Consider the following 18,439-nt stretch of genomic DNA (forward strand, 5'->3'; position numbering starts at 1 on the left):
AAGGGTGTAGAAACGCCAGACAACTTTCACAGCCCCTTACCTGCAAGACGTGACCCATAGGAGACTCAATATGTTCTCTATCGTTCCTATGGTGGCTGCACAAGTAGCAGAAGGTTGAGGGCACTGTTACTTAGTTTTAGTCTGTGTGAGTGAAAATGAATGACTGGCTCTCTTCTTTTCTTAATCCTCTCCTCTCCTGGGGGAAAACTGCACTTAAACCATAGCTCCCTTGTTTACCTAGTATTGTGTCAATACTGTTGCATCCCCATAACCTAGCGAAGTGGGACTGGGAAAGTCTTGGTCAACTCGGTTATTTCCTACAAGACTCAGAATAACTTTTACCTTGACAGTCACATTGCTTATAACTCAACACACAGCTTACGTAGGCCGCAAGGTTTAGTGAGGTGTTAGGGTCTCTATTTTTAGTACTAACCTTCTCAAAAAAAGGAGACCCTAGGTGAAGCCAAAAGCCATATTGACAGGGACATCACCCTCCTAATGGGTGAGTCACCCCTATAAATAGCATTCCTGTTATGGAACAAATGACATATATGGAAATAATTTGTATTTTTCTGAATGATACAAACCTTTAGCTATTTATACGAACTTACCCGCCAACCCTGCCCCCTTGAAGTCCTACCTCCAAGCAAAATGAGAAGCACAGTTACAGGTGTGTGAATGAGAGGGGTAGCTATCTACCCCCCTACCCCCGCTAACTTGCGAGATGGGTAGTTAACCCTCCTAAATTTTAATGCCTTGTCCTTTCAGCTTTGCCGAAAGAATACCCCCCATAAAAAGCTAAAGGTTTATATTGTAGCAAAAATACAAATGATTTCCAAATTTGTCATATCCATCACTTGGTGGAATTGGTCTTCACTTTGCAATGTCTTGCAATGTCTTGCTTATAGATCCTCCATTCTTGGAAACAGTACATGGTACGCTACCTACATTTGTGGTATGGGAGATTAGTTTGGCGTTATTTTCATTATCTAAATGATTACTTAGTTCAACATAATTAATATAAGTAAACATTACATATTGCTAAATTTACATACCGGTAATTTTAAAGTTGGTGAAGCTGGAACCTTCTGGTTGCATGACTTTTTTCTTTGTAAGGAACACCTTTTTTCTTCTTTACGGGTCGGGCTAGGGCATGGCAAAGAACAATAAATAGGAGGCTGAGACAGACCAGAATTTGGTGAGGGAGTGCATAGTTGGATAGAGTAGGAATCACAAGGTTTTGAGCTTGTAAACACAATTGATTAATTCAATGGATACCTTCGGTCTCCTTTCTGAACAGTTTAGGGATGTTAGTTTATATGGAAAACATGTTAATATGTCTCCATATAACAGAAATATTTAGACATAGGCTACAAGTTTAGATTATTCAAAAAAGTTTGCCCACATTATGTCAATCTTTCTTCAGCGGTGACCATTTGTATGGCGACAAAATAACGTCCTTGCAAAATTGCCATTTTGAGTGGATTTTGCATGAAAAGCGTGCTGTATTTTACCATTGCTGCTCTTTGTACAATGGACAGAAAAGTCACCAAACAGTTCTTTCTTAAATGGATAAGTAAAGTCTCTTAGTAAAGTTAACTATATATTCGTAAATATTTTCAGGTAATTCAACGTATGAAACCAATCACTCGTGTTAAAAGAACAGACTAGACCACTCTTGGATGTATATGTAGCTCTCTTTGCATCATGGCTACTAAGAACGAGCAACAGCGCGTCAAGCTTGATGTTCCCAGTATCCAGCTGGAATTTTGTGTCATTGACTTCTAATTGGCTAAATAATTTTCTCCCGCAATTTCCCAAGTCAAGTGAGGTCTCAATGTATCCGCTGATTAGTTCAGCAGTCTGTTGCTATTGTGATCAAAACGTCATCAACAGCAAATTTCAGGAGCTACGGTAACAAGAAGACTTTGTCAATAGAAAGGTATCGGCTGACACAAAACTTTAGAGTAATTCTGATAATTTACAAAAAATTTGTAATCTTCCCGGTAAGATCATATCTGAGGAATTTAACTCATGGGGCTTGTAGATCTCCTTACCTTTAATAGAAATATTAGAACACACTGTACTGTTTATTAAGTAATATTGATATGGTTGAAAATAAGATTATTATGGTATGTCCATCTACAAACGCCCCCTTAATTAATTTTCTTAATTTTGTTTTATTTGCCTTTTTATTTGTTCATCATGGAGATATGCATCTTTGTTTACCTTGGAAGTATCCTTGAATTACCAAATACCCGTGTACAGGAAAACTAATTACTCAGTGGTCTAGAGCTTACATAGATTAGATTCTCCTATTATAAGGAATGCATCTTATGCTTTATTTCCATATCATTTCATCTGGAAGATTTCGAAAAGGTTTTAGTATTTATGAGTATCAGTATTCGATTAGTATAGGCTACTAATGTCAAAAATGTAATTTTATTTTATATTGTTTATTCTCCCTAAAATCCCTAGATATTTTATCAGGGTAGAGTTACCATTAGGGTTTGGTATGTGACTTAATCCAATGTTTTTTACTAGTAAAAACTTAAATTTATTTGTCTCTATATAATTAGAGACATATATATTATATCATTAAATATAATGTATACATTTTGTATTGAACCCACATCACTTTAATACATTCAATCTTTAAATCACCAATATTTAAAAAAAAAATTGAAGTTACCTCATGAATGTAATACCCAAAGGAGGAAGTTTATTTCATGATAAGTATTTTTGTCCTGGGCAGAAGGACAGTAGACATTGACCCATTCTAGTGTCTTTTGGTTCGACTCTGAGGACCAGGGTCAAATTCTTGTCTGGTTGGATGAACTCTCATCAAAAAGAATTCCTCCTAAGGACATTTAATCATGAGGCAACTATTTCTATAATGAAAAATATTGGTTGTTCAACATTACGTATACATACATACATACATACATACACACACACACACACACACACACACATATATATATATATATATATATATATATATATATATATATATATATATATATATATATATACACACACACACACACATATATATATATATATATATATATATATATATATATATGTGTGTGTGTGTGTGTGTGTAAATATACTGTATATATTAATTAGCAATAATTAAAAAAATAAAATTGCAGATTCACAGAACTCCTCAATATGGGGTCTTGGCTCCTGTAAGTGGTTTTTACTGTGTATATATATATATATATATATATATATATATATATATATATATATATATATATATATATATATATTGTGGAATTCTCCAGTTATCTGCCAGTGTATTTGTTTCTCTTCAATTAATGTTTAATCTGTCTGTTTATTTGTTTATCTTGGAAGTATGTCTAATTTGCTATTTATTGGATTTTATTGGAGGCATGCTTGAATTACCTTATCTCTTTACAGGGAAGCTTAGCATACGGCTTGCACACATTGGACCCCTTTATGCTGTGTTATAAGGTATGTATCTTATGGTATGCCTTATTTGCTTTTTATTTCAACTGCCAGATTCGGAAAAGTTATTTTTAGTATTTACAGTAGACAATATTCAATACTTATTACACAATACTTTATTAATATCTAAAGATTTCAAAGGTTACATTTTGTGTTTTGTAAATATCTGTTCTCTCTTAAAACATAAACTTGTTGTTAGGGTAGCATTGCAATTAGAGATGTTTGCAATTCAAACGAAAGTTTGTAAAGTGTGTTGGAACAAATAGACTTTCACTTGTCTTTGTATAATTAGAGGCATGCGTTACTCCTTAAATGCTGGCTTTAGGGAAAGTAATATGGGAAGAGGAAATAATACCAAAAGACTGGGAGGAGAGTCTAATGGTATCTATATTGAAGCAGTGAGGTAATGTCATTCATGTATTGTGATAACTACAGGGGAATTAAACTAAAAGAACATGGTTTGAAAGTGTTGAGAAGGTACTAAATAAGAGATTGTAAAAAAATGGGAAACAGCGGTATGGATTCATGAGGGGGAGAGGGACTGTGGGGGCCATTTTTGTAGTGAGGCAGCTACATGAAAAGAGGCTGGAGGGAAACCAGAAGCTCTGCCATAGTTTTATAGATCCAAAGAAAGCTTTTGATAGAATACCAAGAGAAGTGATGTTTTGGTGCTTTAGGAAGAGGAAATTCCCAGAGAAGTTGGTTAGATTGGTAGATGTACAAAAGAAATAAGTGCTGTTGGGGAAACAAAATTTGGAAGTTAGTGTTGCACTAAGCATTTTTTTTTGGTGGTCTTGGATTTGTGAAATGAAGAGATTTGAAGTGAAGAGTTGTGGGAGTTCTGAGAAGGGCTGTGGAATGGCAAGAGACTTTGGATAGGGGTGTCTTGTGAGGAAATATGAAAAGGTGTCTTGTGAGGAAATATGGATAGGACTGAAACTATAGTGAGCAGTAAGAAAGATAAGGACTGGAGAGCAATACATGAAAGTAGAGGCTCAGTTATAAAACATGTTGAAAATTCTAGGTACTTGTGATATACACCAAATCAGGAAGGAGGATGTGAGGCTGAAGTTGACAATATGAGTAAAGCAACCTGGGGGAAGTGGAGGGAGGTAGCAGTAGTGATTCAGGTTCAGGCTCAGGTCGAGGCTTCTCCTTTGCATTGGCGCCTCTTGTGTCTTTAAGTTTTGTGTTTCTTATTTTCACTAGTTTTTCTCTTTTCACCCACATTTGTTGTAGGGCATTTTTCTTATTTTCAAAATTTTCTTCTCAGAAAAGGAATTTTCCAACTGTTTTTGCCCTATCTTTTTCGTAGAGTTACTGGAGCTTTATTACTTTTCTTCGTATATCACTATACTGTGGACAGTATAACATGAAGTGGTTAACATTTTCTTTTACATCACAGTTTAAACACTTTATATTTCCACTTTGGTGTCTGTTTTTATATTCAAGCCCAATGTATTTCTCTTTGCTTTGAATCATAAAATTGACAAAAATATTCTATCATATACTTCCTCCTCTTTGTTTTCACCCTTCCAGTTTTTATACAAAAATTAGACTCCTTGAACTCCATTTCACTCTTCCATTTGCGTGTGTCCCATTCACTTGTTCTCTTCTTTATGTCCTCTTTCGTGGTATTTGATAAGAAAAGGCCAATCAAGCTAAGTCAAAATATATAGCACAGTAATAAGACTAGTGTTACTGTGTGGATTTGAAACTTGGGCTCTGAAACATAAAGAGGAAGCAAAGCTTAAGAGAACAGAGATAAGAATGGTGAGGTCGATTATGGGTGTATCATTGCTTGAAAGATTGAAAATAAATTAAATTTGAAGAATGCCAGAAATAGAGTAACTGACCATGATGACGAGTTATTTTTGTGTCCTGTAATGGTGCTAAGTTGCTATCCCAAGGAAACCCTGACTGCTAGACTCGGGTTATAGAACTTGTTTGTAAGCCGTGGTAAATTGAAAAAGAAAGTAATTTTGGCTTCAGGAGACTACACTATTAACAGGGAGTTAAGTCCTATTTCACCCAGACCAGAATAAGTTACGGTATGTGTCGATGAGATGAGAGGAGTTGGTACATTCCTCGCCTTCAAGAAGAATCTCTTGGAGGATCAAGTTTTAGAAGCTGGAATATGGAAGCATTAGATCATTTTCACTTCATATTATTTGTGGGAATGCTATACCATTTCTGCTGAACATGTTTTGTGACCCTAGCTCCTCTACTTGGCCAAAATTATAACGTTAAAGAAAGCAGTTACAATGAAATTCTATGTTGAGATTAGAGTGCCTGTCCCATTTTACGCTCATTTTCCCTTCCCTTTGATGTAGCGGTTGGAATCCTATATAGCTGAACAGTCATTGATACATGTAAGCATCACCTTCAGCTAGCACCTTTTCCTTTACTAAATAGAAGTGTTCTTTTCAGCATCCTCCTTGTGAGTGGAAGGAGGGTGTTGTACAGACAAATCCATCAAAAAGGAAATCAGGAAAGGAATTATGAAAAAGATAAAAGAAACTATTTAAGAAAAAAAGAAAGTGATAAAAACATTGAAATTTATAGAAGAAAATATCCTGCAGCCTTATATCTCAGAAATAGATCTGGATAAGGCAACCCTTGTAATGAAGACAAGATTAGATATGCTCAAGTTAAAAGCAAATTTCAGGGGGAAATATGCATATAATTTGTGTGACCTGTGCAAAGTGAAGAAGTTCCTACTGACATTTATTTTCATGCCCAAAATTAGGACAGTTAATGAAACTAGACATGGAATCTAGTTGCTAGGTGTTATCCTATCTGATTTCAAGGTAGAATGGTATAAAAGTAAATGATTGATATTTCATTGTCAATTTATTTATGGTACCGGTAAAATAAACCCAGTGACAATAAGAAGAATAAGCTTAGAAGCTTTGCACCTATGTATAATGCGATAGAGTGCCCGCAGACTAGTTTTGCAGAGTGAGCAGTTAGGAACCAGGAACCATTTGTTTATGCCTTACATCACAAACTGACTAGTCTAGAAAAGAGAATTCCTTTGCAACCGCCTTGATTTCCTGGGCTATGAACCTAGTAGTACATTTACCCCTGGCATGTGAAGTGTCTAGTGTTATGTATTTGTACTGTAATACCATATGTAATTTGAGTATTAAGAGTAAGGTTGCATAGGATTGCATTGGTAGAACATGTTTAAGCTTCCATCCACATAAGGATAAGTCTCCTAATCAAAGGACATAAGTTTGTATTCCTGTAGGAACAAATTATGGATTGTTAAAGTTATTTGGATTTTTGCTAGCTATACAAACCTGAATCCTATAGCTTAACTTCCTACAATGGACTCGGGTATGTATAGTTAAGAAATTACAAATTACTTTTTAAAATTGTGATGTTTATTATTCATCATGGGGATATCAGTAATATTCCTGTTTATTTTATTGTCTAGGAGGCATTCTTAGATTACAAGGTATAGAAAAATTTAGTACACTGCCATATAGCTCATACACAGATTGAGCCCCTTTATTCAGCATTGTAAGTTATGTATCATATGGTATGTTTTATTTGCTTCTTTACCATCATCATCTTTACACTAAAGGGTCTGATGCTTGATACTCCCTAGCCAATACCTTCTATCAAAAGCATCCTCTTCCACCAAACCTCTTTTCTCCAGATCATCCTTCACCTTATCTCACCATGTAAATCTCTGCTTCCCTCTTGATTTTCTTTCCCTAAAGGGTTCCTCATAAGCACTCATCTCTCAGTCCCTCCCCACACTTGATCGAGGTGCCATCTTGGACTTTGTCTGTCAACAAGCGCATTTGTGTGCTCTGAAAACTTTCTCGATTATTTAGGAGATACAAAGATCTACATCACCTAGAATTGACTGAAAGCTGTGGTAGTGCTTAGTGATCAGTGCTGTGACATTAGTGTGTTTACGAGCTTTTGAACTTAGACTTTATTAAGGATTAAAAATCTCGTTCACTCGGCCACACCCCTACGTTCAAGTTTTTCCTAAACCGCGCATGCGCAGTGCAGTGTTTGTGACGTGGTTATCCCCGTCATGGCAATGTTACTGTACCAGAGAAACGAAATCAGATACGGGCATTGTTAAAACAACAGTAGACAATGACTGTGGAATTCTCAGGACCTGGTACTCTTGCTGATGTTGAGGAGGACCTTGCTCTAAGTGATGATAATATTGAAGAGCATCTGCTTACACAGGAACATTGGCCACGACTAGTCTCTACTAAATCTCATAAGTTGATGCCTGCTGGTGCAACTCCTATTCACATGAACCATACCCCTACCTCTAACAAACGATGTATGGAGCATGATTCAAATAGCAGTAATGAGCCAACATCCCCTGCTGCTAAAACTTCAAAGTGTGATGCTTCTTCCTCTCAAAATGAAGTTCTTAATAATTCCCTGCCTCGACCTGCTATTCAGAGTATACCTACCCTGGCTACAAAAACTTCTACCTGCCTTTGCTCCACGTGCTGAATACATAAAGCTCCTATTTAGAGAGAATCCTGGGGTTAATGTGAAGCTTCGCTGGCTATCGGAGGTTACCAAGATGTTCAACCTCGATTGGGATTTGGCTGAAGTAAAAATGTCTGTGGTCACTTCTCGATTTGTATACATTTTGAGGCATCGCCAGGATAGCATAAATAGGGTCAAGGGTAGGAAGGTTCTATCACTTGTGTTAGATGTTCAGGATGCTGTAAACAGACCCCGTAAGTTCCCTACATATCTCATCACGCGATATCCTATGGATGTAGACCCTTCATTAGCTAAGGAACTGATGGGAGTACACACTGTACGTCGTTTCCTACACGATGGGAAGTGCATCAATTGTATTGTTATTACTTGGAGCCACCCAGATCCACCCCTGCCTTTTGTTAACTTCTCTTTCCTCCCTTGTTTACCGTCAGTGAACTACGCAGAACGGCAGACGAAAAGCCATGGTGCTTCAAATGCTGGGGTATCGGTCACATCTCACGATACTGTGCTGCCCCTGCATTTTGTGCTGCTGAGCATGACAGTCGGACCTGGACTGTACCACCTACAGTTGTTGACACTGTCTCGGCATCCACATCACGCTCATTACCCCTACGTACACCAGACACCTCGCATTGGAAATGCCTGAGATGTAATGAGCCCGGAGTCAATCTGTGGCATGGCTGTACCAAACGATCACGCACTGCATCGAACCAGCATATTGCACAACAGCTTCCAATGCCATCAATCAAACCTACCATTGCTGCCTCCTCACAAGTGTCTACACTTTGTAATGTTGTAGATGTCCTCAAGTCTCAGTGTGACTCCCTTACATCACGTTTTGAAGCCATTGAATCTCGTTTAGAGAGCATGGACACACTCATGGACAGTCTCGTAGCCTCCTTTGACCATCTAACTTCTAAATTTGCCACTAATGATACCACACTACAATCTCTCGTTGAAGCTCAGCAGGCTGTTATCACATCAGTTACTACACTCACTGAGAAACTTGACTCACTTGCTACACGTCTTGAGAGTGTTACTAATCCCCATAGAGGACCTTTGCCACATGATACACCACCAATGCATACCCGTGTCACCACTGCCTCTTCATCTAGTCGCCGTTCTTCCAAGGGACATGTTCGATAACCAAGTGAAGCTTAATATTATCTCGAGGAATGCCTGTGGTATTACAAACTGGGCAAAACTTTGTACATAGTCACCACCCAGATGTTATTCTAATTCAGGAAGCTTTTGTTGGTAATGCTCAGCCAAGGGAAGAAGCTCCCTCGCTCACTGGCTATGTGTCCTACGTCCATTTAGTAAGACATGGCCTCATCACCTATATACGTACTTCAATCCAGCATAGACTTCTCCCAAACTCTGAGGATGAAGATACAACATTTCAATTATTTGAGATTACTGATGGCGGAGGCACCATACGACTGTGCAATGTATATGCAGCACCTGGTAGGATAAATACAGCCAAGCTTCCAGCCCCAACCCTCCATGGTATGGTTTACATGGGAGATTTTAATGCCCATCATTCAGATTTGGGAGGTCTTGCTGGCACTGTGAACCGCAATGGGAACCTACTTCTAGGATACATTCGTCGAAATCAACTGACTCGCTGGGACACTGGTGGATCTACGCATGCACGAGGTGGTACTTTGGATCACATCTTGACCTGTAGACTCGTACCTTCCAGAGTCAAGTTTTTAATGGTTCCTACGCTCTTCTCTGATCACATTGGTCTCAGCATCCATTATTCCTTTCCCGCTACACCTACTCCAATGCACAATCGTACTTGCATCACAATTCCGCCTAAGTACCAGCCTATGTACATTTCATACATGACTAACCTTCTCCCTACATTTGACCTCCACTGTCCTGAGAAACTTTACTCCTTACTTGTTAGTACCACACATGCTTTCCACACACGATACATCAGAAAGCCACATATTAGACATCGTGTTGGTGCCATGACACTGGATAATCGAATTTCTCAGGCAGAAAAGAAGGCAATGGATGATGGCCTTGCCTTTATGAGACAACCAGGTCCTGAGACTCTGCACCAGTATCTATCAAGAGATGATCTAGTTGCTCTACAACAATGTGTGTAAACAGATTCCTGGCACAAATTAACAAGACAGCATCAACCATCAAACAAGCATCGGTTCCATGTGGCACCTCATCAACAGGATTGTGATGAAGAAACCCCCAAGTGTCCTCCACCACAGTCCTGCTCAGTATGCACAGGACCTTATTAATGAGTGGTCAGCACAGTCACGAACAATCACCCTTCCAGCTCATATACAAGACTCTCTCTCCTCATAAGAAAACCATCGTGCCTTACGTCTCAGTTCCGCCTTACTGAGCAGTGATGAAGAGGACGATGTACCCATAACTAAGGAAGAGCTACAACGAGCCTTAGCAAGGAGTAAGAAGTCAGCTCCTGGTGTTGATGGCATCACCTATGCAGTCCTTTGCACACTCATAAAAGTACCTGGCAATGCTCTCCTCCGGCTCTACAACCTCTGCCTCTGTCTGGGATATGTGCCCCTAGCATGGACTCAGTACAATTGTACACATTCCCAAGCCTAAGACTGACAAATTTCGTCCTATCTCCCTCACCTCTTGTTTCTGCAAAGTATTTGAATGTATTCTATTCTTACGCATTATGTTCCGGCTGCAAGATAAGCTTTCTTCTAAAATATACGGCTTCCTACCCCAACGAGGAGCACATCATTGTCTCATGGAGCTCTACACTCGTCTCTCCCCACCCAGTGTTGTAGCCTTTATTGATTTGAAAAGTGCATTTGACATTGCAAATAGAGACAGTATTTTCCACCAGCTTATTGATTTTGGAATCATGGGAAACCTTTTGAGGTGGATACGTGGATATCTTCGAAATAGAGTCTTTCGTGTTCTGTTTAAGGGAGCATTGAGCACTGCAAGGGAACTTGAACTTAGTACTCCACAAGGGGAAGTACTTAGTCCATTTTTATTTAATATTCTCCTTCATTGCCTTCTCTCCTTGCTTCCTAATACTGATAACACAACCATCACTTGCTACGCGGACAATATTTGCATTCACTCAACATCTCCAGATCACTTGCAGCACTTCCTTTCTTCCCTCTATGAATCAGCATCCTCCTGTGGCCTTATCATCTCCCCTGGAAAAAGTAGAATCTTCTCCCCAAGGCCAGCAAGGAATCTACCAGAATTTACAGTGGGGAACAATATTATACCTTTATGCACACAATATATCTATTTGGGAGTGCCAGTGAGAATTACACCATCCATTCCAGCAAGACAGAGAGTACATCCCATTGTTCAAGATCTGCTGGCCCGGTTACAGCGACGGCTGACTCCTCTCAAGTGGCTTACTAATTTTTCTGCAGAAGTATCTATCCCAGTTGCCAGAACCATATATATTGCTTTCATCTGCTCAGTGATAGATAATGTTTCCCCTGCACTATGTCAACTCTCCAGATCAAATCTACAGCCACTTGAAAAATTCCAGAACCAAGCAATGAGATTCATTCTAGGTTGTCTAGCATCCACTAGAATTGTAAACATGCAATACGAACTCCGTCTACCTCCACTAGTTAAGAGAGTATACTCCAATGTCACCTACTTCAGTATCAAATTCTTGTGAATTAATAAAAATCTGATCAAGATGGCACTCTATAACAGAGGCAACTCTTGGAGAGACATCGCTGGAGTCAGCAAAGGTAAATTACATGAGTTGGCGAAGCAGGAGCTCGCCCGTCTGATAACAGGGGTCACTAGTAACTCCAACCAGTGTGACGGAAAAATATTCGCAGACATATTGAAACAATATGATCCAATAAACTGGAACAAATCTGCGGAAAACTTCAGCAAAATAATAGAAGAAATTCCAAAGAACATCCAAGTGATAAAGAGACTTATAAAGAAAGTTTACATCAATCAACACATTCCATCAAAGAACAATAAGAAGTCCAATATTGTGAATATGCTGATTGATGCATTGGGAAAAAGAATGCCAAAATGGTGTAATACATGTAAGATATGGTATTCCATTAATAATCCTCAACAACTGATTAGAAAATGTGATGCCTGCCATGTTCCAACACACCCTACATGTGCTGAAATACAGCAAAAAAAAAAAAAAAAAAAAAAAAAAAATAGACACAAAGGTATTCTGCTCAGCATGCTTAGTCTGGATAGAAAATATAATTAGGTCAAGACTAAATCTGCAAATAATCGAAGATAAAGAAGAAGAAGAAGAAGAGAAAAATGAACAGGATATGTGTAAGGATGCAGTGGAAATCATTGATATAACTTATGATGCCATCCAACAACATACTTTTGAAGAAATAAATTATCAGATGGAAACAAATAATAGACCCAAGAGAGACTACCCGGACCTACATACTTTTAGGGAAGAGCAAGAACAAGAAAAAAAAAGAAAAGAAAGATATAGTGTGCAATATGCTGAAAAGAGGGAATTGCAGATTTGGCGAAAGATGCTACTACAAGATATGCCATAATTATGAAATATATGGTAAATGTATGTATTTAGACGGATATGGAGACGAATGCAAAGATCTCCATCCAAAAATATGCAAAAACCTAAAAGAAGGAAAAGGATGCAGTTTCAACTAAAAATGTCGGTGCTACTATAGCGTGAGGTCTACCACACTATAGCGTGAGATCTACCTCCCGTTAGCACTATAGCGTGAGATCTACCTCCCGTTAGCACTATAGCGTGAGGTCTACTGCTCAATTACTCGTCCCTCATAAATAAAACACATTTCATACATTTGTTTAAGCAATGAACACTCAATTTAAACATATCTTGGAAGTGACTTGAATAGATAATTGGATTTCTAATTACATTAGAAAAAGGAAATGTTATCATATATTTTCATACATTTATTCTAGCGATACACTCTTCGTACATCAAACATGTTATCGTATATTTCCCTACATTTATTCTAGCGATACACACTTCGTAAATCTTCTAAGAATGATACAAATAGATCATTGGAATTTTTTCTCATCAGCTTCCAGCAAAAATGATCAAGATGAGACTGGAACAGCTGACGACCAAGACCTCCCATTCTCTTCAGAATCATCCACTTCTTCTGTCAGAGTGACTTCTATAAAACTCCTTCAGCAACATTTTTAGTACCCTCAATCGATGATATCTCTTTTAAGTCGAGGGAAAAACTGATTTAGGAGCTCCATTTGCTTCCTTTTGTATGGGCAGGTCACGTGGATAGGTCACGTTTTTGAAGGATTTGGGCAGTTCACATGGTCTATGGTTAGGTGCAGGGCTCTGGGACGCTGGTCACTCGGTAGACCTCACCCTCCACCTGGGTAGGCGACATATGGCGGTAGACTTCACACTATAGTAGCACCAAAATGTCGATATATGCATCCTGCAACCACGAATGAGAGTAAGAAAACTCAGAAAACTGAAAAGAAAAAATGAAAGCAAAAATGAAACAAAAAAAGAAACAAAAAAGCAGGCCGCGTATATACCGCGCTATGCACCAAAAACCCCAAGATATGAGGCCTTCCAACCCAAATCTGCACATATAGAGCCCAACTACAAAGAATGCATCTATAATGCCAAAGGTTGGTGCAGATATGGGGATAATTGCAGATATACACACAAAAATGAATATGAAGAGGAAAAAACCAATATAATAGAAAAGTTGGATTTTTTAATGGCAGAATTCAGGGAAATAAAGAAAAGAACATCATATCAGAACAGGAAGGAAGCATGGGAGAATCGATATTATTACCAATATTAAATAATGGGGATGAAACACAAACCATAATAATGATGAATGCACAGGGTTTAGTCACGAGTAACTCTAAAAGGAAAATAGAGTTCTTAGAAGAACTAACCCAAATTGAAAAAATAGATATATTAAATATAAGTGAAACATGGTATTCCCAAGAGACTGGCAGTGATGACCAGATAAAGGGTTTCCAAACTTATAGATCTGACAGAACAAATAGGAATCAAGGGGGAACCACAATATATGGAAGAGACTTAAATCAAGGAAAAGTCTGTGAAAAATACAGCAACACAGAATGTGAATTGATTGCGGTGGAATTTAAATCTGAAAAACTAGTGAATGTTGTAGTTTACAGACCCCCAAATACTAAGGAGTTTGACATAATAATAGAAAAAAATAGATGATACATGTAGAAACCATAAAGACTGTAATATACTCCTATCCGGAGATTTTAACTTTCCTTTTGTGGATTGGAAAGAACGGATAGAAGAAAGTGGTTGTATGTATACATATAAAAAAGAGAGTAATAGTAGCGCAGAAGATAAGAGGCAATTTGAAAAGCTTCAAGATATGCAATTAGAACATAATATGCAACAAATAAACCACATTCCAACAAAAAAGGAAAATGTCCTAGATCTAGTATTTGTGAATGAGGTGAATTATGTTAAAGAAATAATAGTGTATAACACGGGAATTTCAGACCATATTGTCATAGAATTAATAGTCCATTCCAAAGCAAGTGATCACAGAATTAATCAAAGCACAAAACATTGGGAAGGATATGGAAAATATAATTTTTATAGTAAGAATATAAAATGGTCAGAAATAAATGAAGAACTGAATAAAGAATGGAAAAATGTGTTTGTAAGTGATAATATACAGGTAAATACGGATATACTGTACAAAATACTGGAGAAAATTGTTGAAAAATATGTACCGAAGAAAAACAATAAACAAAAGACATGCATACCAAGAAAAAGAAGGATCTTATTTCAGAAAATTAGAAAGTGGAAGAAAAATCTGGCAAAAGAAAAAAATGTGTGGAAAATGATGGAAATAAAATGTAAGATAGAAAATGCAGAACAAAAGATTATACAGTCAAAAGAAAATAAAAAAAGGACTTAGAAGAAAGAACACTTCAAAATATAAAAAAAAACCCAAAGTACTTTACTCCTATGCAAAAAAGATGAATAAAGGGAGATTAGAAATAGGCCCTTTAAGAATTGAAGGACGGCTAACGAATGAAAAAAAAGTATGCAACATATTAGCAGAAAAATATAAGAGTGAGTTCACGCCAAGAATTGCAAATGAGAATAATGAAACAGAAATGAGAGAAAAAAAAGTTGAATATCTAACGGATATAGATATTAATTAAGCAGATATTGTCAAGGCTATAAACGAAATTAAAAATGGATCAGCAGCCGAACCAGATGGAGTTCCAGCGATTTTGTTAAAAAAAACTGCAAACACTATCGCGAAGTCGCTTGCAATACTGCTAAGACAAAGTGTAGATATGAGCGAGATATATGTTAAACATAAATTAGCTTATATAACCCCTATCTTCAAAAGTGGATCAAGACTAGAGGCAAGCAATTAAAGACCTGTTAGTCTAACATCACATATTATGGAAGTGTATGAGAGGGTAATAAAAAAGAAAATAATGGATCATTTGGTTAGAAATAATTTGTTTAATATAGGTCAACACGGTTTTGTGCCCGGAAAAAGTACACAAACCCAACTGATAGCACACTATGAAAACATATACAAAAATATGATAAATGAAAATGACACAGATGTGATCTATCTAGATTTTGCAAAAACCTTTGACAAGGTAGACCATAATATATTAGAGAAAAAAATGAGAAAGCATAATATTGTGGGAAAGATAGGAAAATGGGTAAAAGAATTCCTGCAAAACAGAAAACAGATAGTGTTTGCAAATGACGAGAAATCGGATGAAGCTCGGTAATATCTGGCGTGCCACAAGGTACGGTATTAGCTGCATTGCTGTTTGTTATTATGATCTCAGACTTAGACTGTGATGTTGAAAACTCTGTGGTGAAAAGTTTCGCCGATGACACAAGAATAAGTAGAGAAATTACTTGTGATGAAGATAGGAACTCACTACAAAGAGATCTAAACAAAATATATGAATAGGCGGAGATAAATAGGATGGTATTTAACTCCGATAAATTTGAATCAATGAGTTATGGATACAGAGAAGGAATGGTACATGCATACAAGGGACCTAATAACGAGACAATCACAAACAAGGAAGCAATTAAAGACCTTGGTGTAATGTTAGATAGGAATATGTTATGCAACGACCAAATAGCAACACTGTTGGCTAAATGTAAAGCAAAAATGGGAATGTTATTCAGACACTTTAAAACAAGAAAATCTGAACACATGATTATGCTTTACAAAACTTATGTACGTAGTACACTCGAGTACTGCAATGTGATATGGTACCCACACTACCAAAAGGATATTGCACAAATAGAGAGTGTACAAAAGTCCTATACTGCTAGAATAGAAGAAGTTAAGGACCTTGACCACTGGGAAAGACTGCAAATTTTGAAAACTATACAGTCTAGAAAGGAGAAGAGAACGCTACATGATAATACAAGCATGGAAGCAAATAGAAGGAATTACTGAAAACATCATGGAGCTAAAAATATCAGAAAGAGCAAGCCGAGGTAGGTTAATAGTGCCAAAAAATATACCAGGAAAACTAAGGAAGGCGCACAGGACATTATTCCACTACGCACCAGCATCGATAATGCAGCGACTATTTAATATGTTGCCAGCTCATCTAAGAAACATATCAGGAGTGAGCATAGATGTGTTTAAGAATAAGCTCGATAAATACCTAAGATGCATCCCAGACCATTCAAGACTGGAAGATGCAAAATACACTGGAAGATGCATTAGCAACTTTCTGGTGGATATACGAGGTGCCTCACACTGAGGGACCTGGGGGAACCCAAACAAAAAAAAATAAGGTAAGGAAACATCATCAGAACTTCTCTCGATCTAGATGGACCTTGTCCACAACTACGCCAGGGGGGACGTACACTAGTTAGTACTGTCTGTTCATGCATTCGGGGGCTTGACATCAACATCGTAGCAGAGAACGTGGATCATGGCCTTGCACCTTATTGAAACAATTCCCTAATATCGCAAGAGGGTCTGCCCCTCTCTTTTATTTTATCCTGTACTTCTCTTTTTCCCTATTTCCTTAATCTTTCCCATCCCGAGTACCTGCCTTTGAGCTATAAACTGGATTGTATCCAGAGGTACTCTTCCTTTCCCCATATTCCCCACTTCCCTATTATTATTATTATTATTATTATTATTATTATTATTATTATTATTATTATTATTATTATTATTATTTCTTATTCTTTTGGCATAACTTAATTACAATGTAGCTGTAAATAATATTACTGTTTTATTACCATGTACTCAATTGTCTGACGCCAATGGGTGCAATAAATTGATTAAAACAAAAAACACTTGATCCTCAACATGTACCCATACCATCTCAGTTATGACACTTTATCACCTCTGCAGTGTTTACTATGCCTGCCATTCTTTTTATATCATAATTTTTCGATCTTTTAAGCAGTATTATTCCCATAATTCACCTTAAGAGTCTCATACCTTTTCTCTCCAGCTTTGCTTCCTTCTTTTTGTCTTGCAGCCCACGTTTCTGATCCATACATTGACACTGGTTTTGTTACTGTGCTATAGATTTTGACTTCTAGCTTGTTTGGCACTTTCTTCTCTTCCACTACCTCCCTTCACTTCCCACTGGCTGTTTTCATCTTATTCTCAACTTAAGCATCATATCCTTTTTCCTGACTTGGTACAGATCTAGGGTATCTAAAATATTCCACTTTTTTTTCCTTTTTTTGTTGTTGATGATCGAGCCTTGACTTCTATGTATGGCTATCCTATGCCTAGTTTTCTTACTGCTCACCATACCCTCAATCTTATCCACATTTTCCTTAAAGCCGCCTCTATCCAACATCTGCCACTCTTACGTTTCTGTAAGTTTTCCTCATTTACAGCGGGAATAGACAAATCATTTGCATATAGGAACTGCCATAACTCTTCATATCTGATTTATTCATTATCAAATCCATGACCACCACAAAAATGGGCTTAATCTTGAGTCTTGGTGTAATCCAAAACTAACTGCAAATGTTTGTATCTCCAACTGCTGTTATTACTTTTGTCGTTATTCTTTTGTACATCATGACTTATTTGAATTATATTTCAAGTGTTAGATTTTGACAGTCTACTATAAATATTTATAGTTGGCCATAATCAATAATTATTACATATTATTTGATTATTATTTGAAGATTTTCGAGATTACTTTTTTATTTCACATAAATCCTTGTTTCCCTTAAAAACCTTGACATTTTATTAGGATAGTGTTACAATCAGAGTTTTGTGTACAATTAAAGCAAATGTTTTGTATTTAGTGTTGGAACAATTATACTTTGACCTGCTTCTATATAGAGGCATATATTACTCCATAATTACTACTTCATGAAAAGAGGGTCTTGAAAACGAGGTGCCTCACACTGAGGGACCTGGGGGAACCCAAACAAAATAAAATAAGGTAAGGAAACATCAGAACTTCTCTCGATCTA

General features: G+C 37.2%; 1 protein-coding gene across 2 annotated transcripts in view; it reads left to right on the plus strand.

The window, feature by feature from the left end:
• LOC137658691 (gastrula zinc finger protein XlCGF8.2DB-like) overlaps window positions 1–18,439 on the plus strand; it is a 560,850-nt gene that overhangs the window by 80,396 nt on the left and 462,015 nt on the right. For both annotated transcript variants that reach the window (XM_068393683.1, XM_068393682.1), the window contains exon 2: window positions 3,430–3,483. The gene's annotated coding sequence lies outside the window, so the exon portion shown is untranslated. The remainder of the gene's footprint in view (window positions 1–3,429; window positions 3,484–18,439) is intronic.

This window comes from Palaemon carinicauda, chromosome 19 (assembly GCF_036898095.1).
Source record: "Palaemon carinicauda isolate YSFRI2023 chromosome 19, ASM3689809v2, whole genome shotgun sequence".
In the NCBI taxonomy this organism is placed as follows: Eukaryota; Metazoa; Arthropoda; class Malacostraca; order Decapoda; family Palaemonidae; genus Palaemon; species Palaemon carinicauda.